Genomic DNA, 9414 nt, shown 5'->3' on the forward strand with positions numbered 1-9414 from the left:
AGGCAGAGAAAAGGGGCTGGAGTCATGGGTTCCTTTGCCAGTGCCGACACTAACCAACTTCGTGAACTCAGAAAAGCCGCTTTTGTTAAACTGGACCTCAGTTTACCCACCATAAAATGGGGAAGATAATTCTCGCTCTGTCTCCCTCCTAGGGCTGCTGTGAAGACGAGAGTGGTGATAGCAGATGGGAAAACACTTTGCAGAGTATGAAATGAGGTATAAATAGAAATAGAAATTATGCTTTTCATTTATTTTTATTTCTTTTTTTGCACCATGAAGAGGGTACAACTGACAGAGGAAAAAAAGGTAAAATAAAACATATTGTAAGGAAAATGCCCTCATGCTTTGCATGTAGTCTATGGCCTTTTACATTTAAATGGGTTAAATACAGATAAGACTCTGTTCAGGAAAAATCAATATCTAGGGGACTTCCTTGATGGCGCAGTGTTTTAGAATCCGCCTGCCAATGTAGGGGACACGGGTTCGAGCCCTGGTGAAGGAAGATCCCACATGCCGCGCAGAGCAACAAAGCCCGTGTGCCACAATTACTGAGCCTGCGCTCTAGAGCCCGTGCTCTGCAACAAGAGAAGCCACCGCAACGAAGAGTAGCCCCCGCTCGCCACAACTAGAGAAAGCCTGCGCATAACAACGAAGACCCAAAGCACCCAAAAATAATTAATTAATTAATTTTAAAAAAAGAATTTAAAAAAGAAAAATCAGTATCTAAAACTTCCCCTTACTTATACAGGTATATGACTAAGATATTTGGTTAACTGTTTTCAAAGAATTTCTTTCTTTTTTTTTTTTTAATTAATTGATTTATTTTTGGCTGCGTTTGCTGCACACAGGCCCTCTCCAGTTGCGGCGGGCGGGAGCCACTCTTTGCTGCCGTGTGCGGGCCTCTCACTGCGGCGGCCTCTCCCGTCGCGGAGCACAGGCTCCAGGCGCACAGGCCTCAGGAGTCGTGGCCCGCGGGTCCAGGAGCTGTGGCTCGTGGGCTCCAGAGCGCAAGCCCAGCAGTTGTAGCGCATGGGCCCAGCCGCTCTGCAGCACGTGGGATCCTCCCGGACGAGGGCCAGAACCCCCGTGTCCTGCATTGGCAGGCTGATTCCCAACCACTGCACCACCAGGGAAGCCCCAAAGAATTTCTGATTTATAAAGAGAATAACAAAATTTTATTTACATATGCATTTCTCTATCGTTTAGATCCGTGATTTTCAGCTCCATCTGCAGATAAATTTCCCTGGGGAGAACTTTAAACTACAGATGCTGAGCCCTACTCTGAAATATTTGAATCAGTGTTTTGTTTTTTTAAAAAAAAACTTTTTACTTTGAATGATTTCAAGCCTACAAATAGGTCGTAAAAATAGTTAAATGAATCAATGGGAAGGATTCTTGTTCAAGAAGAGCCCCTATGGGGGCCACAGGCAGCCAGACAATCACCCTCACAGGCTGGTAGAAGCCTGGGATCTACAGCCAAGCCCAACCTGAGGTCCGTAACTCAGCTTTGAGATCCTCCTGCCCCTTCTCAGGAATGCCTCTGAGGTGGAAGGACAGGTGGCAGATGTCCTTCCACTGCCTAGCTGGGCAGAGCAAATATTTAACCATGATTTCCTGTCCTAAGGTACAAACGCCATCTCATAAAGGAAGGGGAATTTTAAAGGTCATCTAGGTTCTCTCTCCTCTTCCACTCAGACCTTCCTACAGCAGCCCCACCAAGAAGTCATTCATCCTCCAGTGATGGGGAGAAGTTTCATTGTTGGTTGGGTTTTTCTTAAGGTTTGATTTTTAAAAATATTTTTAGTGAGGTATAGATGATGTAGAATGTTATATAATTTCAGGTGTACAACATAGTGATTCACAATTTTTAAAGTCTATACTCCACTTATAATTATTATAAAATGTTGGCTATATTCTCTGTGCTGTACAATATATCCTTGTAGCTTATTTATTTTATCCACAGTAGTTTGTACCTCTTAATCCCCTACCCGTATCATGCCACGCCCTTCCCTCTCCCCACTGGTAACCACTAGTTTGTTCTCTATGTCTGTGTCAGTTTCTGTTTTGTTAAGTTCATTAGTTTGTTTTATTTTTTAGATTCCACATATAAGTGATATCACACAGTATTTGTCTTCATTGTTGGATGGTTTTGAACAGAGCCCTTCCTCACACAGGAGGTCTGCTTCCCTGTCTAGCCTCCTGTACCTGCATGAACCCCAGATGAGCACCTCCAGGCTGAGTAGGTCCAGCCCCTTGCCTGCCCCCACCCTTGCTTTTGTTTTTTTTGGCTGCGTGGCATGCGGGATCCTAGTTCCCCAACCAGGATCCAACGAGTGCCCCCTGCAGTGGAAGCGTGGAGTCTCAACCACTGGACCACGAGAGAAGTCCCCCAACCCTTGCACATGATGAAGCTCCTGGGTCTCTCAGCATTTCTCACCTGGTCCCCAGGTCTGTCTGCCAGTGTCCCAGGTTAGAGTGAGAAGGGGACAGAATGGAGCAAAGGAGCTTGTCACCTCCCTTGTTTTGGACCTTAGACCTCTATGATTGTGGCAGGAATGGCTGCTAATGGTTTTAGCTGTCCAAGGGAACAGAAAGCTTGAATTCTGCATCCTCCAAAGTCCAGAGTAAAATCAAGGGCAGCCTGTGGGCTGCCAAGCCCACCTACCATTCCGCGCTGCCCGAGGTCTCTTTCCTCAGACAAACACCTCCTAGATTCACTCACAGTAACAAACTTCCTAATTTGTCCTCCCACCAAAGTGTGAGCCTGACTCTTATATCCAACTGCTATTGGGCAACATCCCTGTGGATGTTAATGTATCCAAATAAACCTCATTCATTAATTCAAAATTCACCCATTCATTCAACAAGAGTTTAATGAGCAACTAGGTGCCCAGCTCCATGCTGAGTGTTTGGATACAGCAGGGAATAAGTCAGACACAGTTCCTGCCCTCAAGGAGCTTGTGGTTAAGTGAGTGATTGGTACTAAATGAGCAGCGGAACTGTATCATCACTGTTGGGATAAGTCCCATGAATGAGACACGCTCAGTGCTTTAGGAGGATCCAAGACTGACCTATCCATCTGAGAAATCAGAGAAGGCCACAGGGTGAGTGGGCGGGGCAGGCTGTAGCAGAGTGGAACACTGTTGCAGGCAGAGGGAACAGAATGTATAAAAGCCCTGAGGCAGGAAGAAGCTTGGCACATCCAGGGAGCAGAGAGGCCAGTGTAGCCAAGGTGACGTCAGTGAATAGAGAGGGGCATGAGACAAGCCTGGAACGGTCAGGGGTGCCAAATCACTGGCCCTCACCTTCCAGCTGTGGAATCTGGGAGCCAAGCCTGCGGCCTTCTTTGCTTTTCCACTGAGTGTATAGGTTCTGCTTCCTCAGTAGCTCTTGATGCCGTCCCTCTCCACCCAATGCCATACCCTGGGCCTGGCCACCCTCATCTCTGACCTAGACTATCTTTGGCTACCTCAATAGTCTCCTAGCTCATATCCCTGCCTCCTCACCTGCCACTCCAAACCACTGCACACAGCGGCCAGGACGAGCTTCCTAACATGCAAATTGGACCAAGTCACCCCTGCCCAAAGTGCTGTAATGGTGCCCCCTGCCAGCAGGACAAAGCCCAGGCTCCTCAGCTTGTTATTCAAGGCCCTTCAGCCTCTGATTCCAACCTACATTTTCAGCCTCATCTTTGCTCAGCCCCACTCTGGACCTACACTTCTTCAGTTCTACTGAACCCTTTGCATGATTTATTCTCTCTGCCGGCAACGCCGGGTCTCCCATCTCTATCCCCCTCAGCCCCATCTTATAAAAACCAGCTCAAATATCCCCCTCTTTTGAAACCTTTCCTATTGCCCTCCACCATCCTGGGCAAGGTCACTGCTGTCCTCCTGAATGCCCCCCTCCCACTGCCCCTCCTTCCTCCATCAGTCTTTGCCCCATGCTCTCGTGGCATTTGCTTGTCCACCTTGCTCATAAAGCTCTCTGGGTGCCCAGTCCTGGGCCTGGCACACAGTAGTGCCCAGTAAATACTGAGTAACAGTTCCAAGAGGGGGCAGAAGACAGTGGGTCCAAGGACAGAGATGGTCCCAGCTTTGGAAAAGAGGGAGCAGTGGAGTGAAGGCAATTGCTATCCCCACTGGTCCCTCCATGCTCCCGGGAGGTCGTGAGAACCCTAGAGAGCCCGCTGACACATGCCAGACCTCAGATGGCACAGCCTGGGTCAGAGTCTCTGGCAAAGGGGCTGTCTCCCTCCAGCCTGAGCCAACCCCTCCCTCACTACCTGCCTGCTCTAGCTTCTCTGGGATGCAGAGAGGTACAAGGAGAGAGTTCTGGACCTTGAACTCTCTCCTTGTACCTCTCTGCATCCCAGAGATCTGAGTTTGTTCATTCCTTCAACAAATATGTATTAAGTGTCTACTATATTTCATGCACTATTCTAGTCACCAGGAATTCAGCTGTGAATAAGGTGGAGAAAGTCTTTGCCTTCCATGTGCTTATATTTTAGTGGAGTGACAGACAACAAAGAAATACAAAATGAGCACATGATATGTTATACAGAAGAGAAATTATGGCGTAAGGGGAGAATGTGACAGAAAGGGAGGAGGCTGCTTTTAGATAATGACGTGCGAGCAAGAAGGAAATGGTCCTGCAGAGATCTGGGGAAAGAGCCTGCCAAGCGAAGGAATGGCAAGTGCAAAGGCCCTGGGACAGGAGCGAGCTTGGCATGCTCAGGAAGTAAGCATCAAGGAGTCCATTGTGGCTGGAGTGGAGTGACCAAAGAAGTGAGTGCCAGGAGGGGAGGGCCAGCTCATACTTAGGTCTCAGCGCAGCCACCAACCTGTTGGGTGAACTTGGGTGCCTCCCTTCCTCTCTTCGGGCCTGTGCATGTGTTCCCATCTGAGAAATGGGCCCGCTGATATGTACCACCACCAGCCTGACTCCCAGGGCAGCTGTGAGGGCCCTGAGGAGGAGAGTATGAGGGGAGATGTGCGCAGCCACTGTGATGCCAAGGAAGTGCCTTGAGTGGGGATTCCTGGGAGCAGAGCCGAGGCCAAGCCCTAAAAGCCCTGGGCACCTACACAAGTGCTGGGATCAACACGGTGAGGACAGAACGGGGCTCAGGCAAGGGAGCCGGTGATTCCTCCATCTCCTGCTCCAGGTCAGAGTGAAGGCCTGGGACATGCACACTGGCTGAGCTGACACACCCCAGCCTCACCCAGCAGACTTCACCCCGACTACTGAGACTTGGACTGGCGCCCAGCTTTTCTAGGAATACAGCCCCTCCTTGATGACAGCAACCCAGGATCCATTAGGTCTGAGTCATGAGCCCTGCTGATGGGTGGTGGGGACAGAGGCCTTGTTTGTTTTAAGGTGAATAAACCGAACTCAGTCAGGTCTTGGGCCTGCCAGACACAGCCAGCTTGTCCCTGGACCATCTTACCTGGCCCCTCAGCCCACATCCTGCTCCACCCTTCCGCCAGCCTCAAGTGCCCCTACCAGCCCATCTACCTGTTGTGAGCAGCAGGAATGGGTGTGGGCACCCATTCCAGAGAGGCCTGGTCTGGACACAGCCAGCTCCACAACCTGTCTTTTTTTTTTTTTTTTTAATTTTATTTATTTTATTTTTGGCTGTGTTGGGTCTTCGTTTCTGTGCGAGGGCTTTCTCTAGTTGCGGCAAGCGGGGGCCACTCTTCATCGCGGTGCGCGGGCCTCTCACTATCGCGGCCTCTCTTGTTGCGGAGCACAGGCTCCAGACGCGCAGGCTCAGTAGTTGTGGCTCACGGGCCTAGTTGCTCCGCGGCATGTGGGATCTTCCCAGACCAGGGCTTGAACCCTTGTCCCCTGCATTGGCAGGCAGATTCTCAACCACTGCGCCACCAGGGAAGCCCCACAACCTGTCTTATCCTGGGCTCCTCAGCCACCCAACATGTCCCAGGTCTGGCCACTTCCCATTCCACCTGGTCCAAAGCTGCAGGACCCCACACGATGGCAGTGGGAGGAAAGGACACCCCTCTACTCCTTTAAGAGCAGATTTCATCTACTAGTTTGGGATCTGACTCCAAGGAGGACTCAGTGATGGGAATGGGCTGAAGTCATCTCTCCATGGGGACACCCAGCCTGCCATTCAATGGACACTAATTGAGCACCTACTGTTGGGTACCTGTCATTGTGCTGGGTCCTGGAACCACAGAGATGAGTGAGACTTGGATCTCTATGCTCAAAGGGCTTGCAGTTCACAAGTGGTGGGGAGGTGGAATGGACACATGGACAATTGAGCCATATTTATAAAATGCTGTGGTTGGGGCAGTGATAGAAATAGTGAGAGAGAGATTTCACGGACCCCTCACTCAATCTGTCCAAAAGTCCACTTACCGTCTCCTCTCTACCCAGAGATGTCCTACCTCCCAGTTCCTCCATCTGGGTAAAGAGCACCATCATCTAAACCCATGCACCTACGGTCAACTAATCTATGACAAAGGAGGCAAGGGTATACAACGGAGAAAAGACAGTCTCTTCAATACGTGGTGCTGGGAAAACTGGACAGCTACATGTAAAAGAATGAAATTAGAACACTCCTTAGCACCATACACAAAAATAAACTCAAAATGGATTAGAGACCTAAATGTAAGACTGGACACTATAAAACTCTTAGAGGAAAACATAGGAAGAACACTCTTTGACATAAATCACAGCAAGATCTTTTTTGATCCACCTCCTAGAGTAATGGAAATAAAAACAAAAATAAACAAATGGGACCTAAGGAAACTTAAAAGCTTTTGCAAAGCAAAGGAAACTACAAACAAGATGAAAAGACAACCCTCAGAATGGGAAAAAATATTTGCAAACGAATCAACGGACAAAGGATTAATCTCCAATATATATAAACAGCTCATGCAGCTCAATATTAAAAAAATAAACAACCCAATCCAAAAATGGCAGAAGACCTAAATAGACATTTCTCCAAAGAAGACATACAGATGGCCAAGAAGCGCATGAAAAGCTGCTCAACATCACTAGTTATTAGAGAAATGCAAATCAAAACTACAATGAGGTATCACCTCACACCAGTTAGAATGGGCATCATCAGAAAATCTACAAACAACAAATGCTGGAGAGGGTTTGGAGAAAAGAGAACCCTCTTGCACTGTTGGTGGGAATGTAAATTGATACAGCCACTATGGGGAACAGCATGAAGGTTCCTTAAAAAACTAAAAATAGAATTACCATATGACCCAGCAATCCCACTACTGGCCATATACCCAGAGAAAACCGTAATTCAAAAAGACACATGCACCCGAATGTTCATTGCAGCACTATTTACAATAGCCAGGTCATGGAAGCAACCTAAATGCCCATCAACAGACGAATGGATAAAGAAGTTGTGGTACATATATACAATGGAATATTGCTCAGCCATAAAAAGGAACGAAATTGGGTCATTTGTAGAGACGTGGATGAATCTAGAGACTGTCATACAGAGTGAAGTAAGTCAGAAAGAGAAAAACAAATATCGTATATTAATGCATACATGTGGAACCTAGAAAAATGGTGCAGATGAACCGGTTTGCAGGACAGAAATACAGACACAGATGTAGAGAACAAACGTATGGACACCAAGGGGGAAAAGTGGCACGGGGGGAGTGGTGGTGGGATGAATTGGGAGATTAGGATTGACATATATACACTAATATGTATAAAATAGATAACTGCTAAGAACCTGCTATATAAAAAAAATAAAATAAAATTAAAAAAAAAAAAAAAAGGGCACCATCATCATCCAAGTGAACCTGGGCATCCTGCTGAACTTCTCCCTTCCCTCTGCATTCAGGGAATCAGGTCTTACCAACTTCATCTCCTCCCCATCGCTCAGAAGTCGATTTCACCTCCTCCAACTCGTCCTCTATCTGCTTCCTGAGCAATTTCTTTCTGAAATGCGAAAATGAACATGTGATCCCTCTCTTGAAATTATTCAATTATTATTATCAATTCAATTAAAATTATTCAATCTCATTGACTTGAGGATGAAAACCAAACCCTTTGGTATAGCATACATGTTCTTCCATGACTGGGCCTTTGCTGGCCTCTCTAACTTCCTCTCTGGCCATTTAACCCTTCACTGCATCAGACAAAACCACCCACCAGGCTTTTATGCCTCCAAACCTTTGCTCATGCTGCACCCTCTGCCCAGATGCCCCTCTATCACCTCCTTGGTACTCTCTTCCCAAGCTCTCAGTCCTCCTCAGTTTGGGTCCCTCATCTGTACAGATATACATCCCAGTAGCACCTGTAAGGTTCCCTGGCCCTTTCTTGCTTATGTGACTGTCTCCAATATTTCCTAAGAAAGAGGAGTGGAGGACATCTGATTCGCCTCATATCCCCAGTGCCCTGCACAGGGCCTGGCATGTGTGTTGATTATATGAATACATCTGGGACTGAATGCAACTTCAGGACAGCAAGGAGCCCAACTTCAGATGCTCAGTCAGCTGGGCTTGAGGGCTTCAGAGAGCTCTGAAAACCAGGCTGAACTCCAGTTGGCCCAGTGGGTCCAGCCACTGAACACACTGTGCTATGTCCATATGGGAACACAAGTGGCACTCTATTCCAAGGGCCACATTTTTTCTAGTTCTTGGCCCACCTGGCTGGGCTCCCAAGAACCCCAAATCTCCTCCAAACCCTAGATGTGGTACTTCATTCCAAAAGCCATCCTAAGCCCATCTTTAGGGCTCACAGACAGCAGCTTCAGTACCTGCCTTCTCTCCTGGTACATGGAATCCTGGCTCGATCGCTGTCAACTAGAATAAATTTTTAGGCCAGTCCTCACCCTAGGAGTGACCTGGGGTCACAAGAGATCTGGTGTTCTGGGACCATGTGTCATCCAAGCAATTCCATTCACAGGCATAGCTCAGAGCTCAAGTCCTCTGAGCTAACACATAAAAGAGCTTAGAACAAAGGCTCATGAAATTCTCCTTCTCCCCTTCCAGAGCTCTGATGGTCTTCAGAAAGAAGACCATAGGTTATTATGGCCAGGTGAAATGTGACACCACTCTAGATGACTATTAATCTGATAGGGTCCAGGGGTTGCAAGCAACAGAAACAGACTGCAAAATGGGGATTTTCCAGAAGAGTGTGTGGTGGTCTTAGGTTGGACTCACTCGGGAATATATCACCCTGAGATTTTAGATTCCAAGCTGTTTCCTGGGAGGTGATCCCAGGAAGCACTGGTAGGGGAATGAGGCTATGCAAGGTGGGAAAGGGAAGGGAACCAGTAGTGTGCATTACTGAGGTTCCATTGTGGGAAACCGGGCCTCAGTACAGCAGTCCTGCCCCAGGCTGGAACAGTGTGTGGAACACATCTCAGTTATTTTCACTGAAGGGGGAGGGACCTGGGATATATATTCACCAGCTATCATG

Source organism: Balaenoptera musculus, chromosome 6, assembly GCF_009873245.2.
Source record: "Balaenoptera musculus isolate JJ_BM4_2016_0621 chromosome 6, mBalMus1.pri.v3, whole genome shotgun sequence".
In the NCBI taxonomy this organism is placed as follows: domain Eukaryota; kingdom Metazoa; phylum Chordata; class Mammalia; order Artiodactyla; family Balaenopteridae; genus Balaenoptera; species Balaenoptera musculus.